Raw genomic sequence first — 2,598 nt, forward strand, 5'->3', positions numbered from 1 at the left:
TTAAAATTTCGATTGTATCTTAGTTTAAGTTTTCGTGAATAAGGGCCCAGTAGCCTACAGTTTGGGGTCAGTGTAATTGGAAATTAAGGGAGTTAATAGGCCAGTAACTTTTTGTAGTCAAATCACTACTAAACTTGCTCAAAGGAAGGCCTTAGGACGGTCCACTACTGTGGATGGAGCAAGACGGGAGACATCAGTAGTAGAACCATTTCTAGGACTAGTGGAGTGTTGCACTTTGAGTTTTAAAAGTATTGATATATTTCGGAATGCAACTGAAGCACGTGGTAAACCTGCCAAATTAAAAAAAAAAAAAAAAAAAAAAACACACCCGTATTTACGGTTACCCTAAACAAAATTCTTATTCCTCTCTAATAAAATATAATGCTCATGTAAACTAAAAAAAAAAGTAGCCTACGTGCTTGACTGACCTAGATTCAGTTGTTTGGTTATTTGTTTTGGATACTTTGGGGACTTATCTTTAATTTTTGTAGCGGACTTATAGTCTAAACTTAATACCTTCTGGGATATTCAAGTTATTAGTATTTCGCTCAGAATCGGGGCATTGTAGGCCTCATATAGGCCAATAATAATATAGGATCATGAAAACAACACACAAACTCAAATAATTTTTGGGGTGGGGGTATATACTTCGCGAACTTATATATAATTTCTTATTAGGTCGTAACTGAATTCTTTCTGCGGCATTAAAGACTCACAACGGTCCAGTTGCCAGAAATGGAATTAGTGAATTCAATAAGAAACAATTGAGAAAAAAATCTAACATGACTCCCAAACAAGGTCGACGGGAAAATGAGTTTTGTCCATCGGATTTGAGATTACGATTACCCGCCAAAATACCAATATGCACACCATCTTTGCTCTTTCAAAACCAAGCAATCATTATTATTGGAAATTCTTATTTTCGGTGGTTGGAGGGGCAAAGTCCAAGGTTCAGAGGGCAAAGGCGCGAGTTTCAACTAGGGGTATTGGATGTCTGCCCCAGAAATTTTTGAAAAACAGACTGTCGGAAATGCAATTTGGCAGTATTTCAGGCACTGATCGTCGAGATAAACAGATCTGACCAGATACCGCCTGTCGCCATACCACATAGTTTATCCAATCTTAGTGTAACTTGTCAAACGAAGAGACTTGCCAACCTCGACGAAGCCCCATCATGAGCGCCAAAGTAGCGAGCCCTTAGGCAGGGTATGGGGAAATGCAGTTTGGCAGTATTTCAGGCACTGATCGTCGAGATAAACAGATCTGACCAGATACCGCCTGTCGCCATACCACATAGTTTATCCAATCTTAGTGTAACTTGTCAAACGAAGAGACTTGCCAACCTCGACGAAGCCCCATCATGAGCGCCAAAGTAGCGAGCCCTTAGGCAGGGTATGGGGGACCTCCCCCAGAAAATTTTGAAAAATAAACAGCCGGAGATGCAGTCTTACAGTATTCAGGCACCAATTGTCGAGAGAGGGATCCGAACAGAGAGGGGTGTGTCAAACGAACGGAGTGGTGGATCAAAGTGGATGAATTCTTGCCACGTTGAAGGCATACCCAAAAACTTTGAGGATCGTACAAACCACTCGTGGTTTAAATACGTGTTATTGTTTGTATAGGTTTGCAGCAGGATGGGTTCACTAAGAAATCACTATCGGGCTCTACAAGTGTATGACTGAATGGGAATGTGGGATTTAATCACCGTAGAACTTACTGATTACCGAAAGATCAAAAATACTTTTTTTTTTCTAAATTATTGGGGGAGGGGGGCCAGGCCCGTAGTCAGAGGGGGGAAAAAGGGGGGGGGGGAGGCAATGCCGAAAAAATGTCCCCCCCCCCCCCGAAAAAAAAATTGCCGACCATCGCTCTAAAATGCCTACTGGCTGTGCCCCCCCCCCCCCTTAAAAACTTCACTGACCCTCCGAAGCTAGCAAGCTGGCTACAGGCCTGGGGGGCGGGGGCAAACAGAGGGCAGACCAGATTTATGGGAGTGACGGGAAAAAATCTTAAAATCTCAAGTCATTATAATTTACTCCTTTAAGTCCTTATAATTGATCCAAGCGGTGATTATTTGATGTTTCGTTTCAGCTTAAAAAAATAATCAAAATGACCGATAATTCTTTTCCAAGAGAATTAATTAGGCCTAAATATTTTAACAGTTGAATTTCGTTTATTGTGGCTTCATATACGGTTGTAAAAAAATTTCATGCCTAATTCACATTGGATGTAGGCATGATGGTTGAGATTTAAATGGATTTGAACTGGTGAATCGATTAGGTTAAGTCTCGATTAACAAGTACCAATTAAGTACTATCTATACTATCTTAAACCATATCTTAGTCCCAAAATGATCTAGGTTGTGTCGAGTCGGTGTTACCCCCCCCCCCCCCTCTCTCTCTCTCTCTCTTATATTTCGACCCAATCTAACTTGGATGAAAATTATTCGGGATAGTGGACAGGTTTTGCGCATCCTCAATCACAACAGCGAGATAAATATCCTCAACAACAATTTCTAAAAAATACGAAGATGTTGCGATTGCTTCACTAAAATAACGCGAGAAAAAGTGATAATTCAATGGTCACGTGACCGTCTTG

Source organism: Patella vulgata, chromosome 7, assembly GCF_932274485.2.
Source record: "Patella vulgata chromosome 7, xgPatVulg1.2, whole genome shotgun sequence".
NCBI classification, from domain to species: Eukaryota; Metazoa; Mollusca; class Gastropoda; family Patellidae; genus Patella; species Patella vulgata.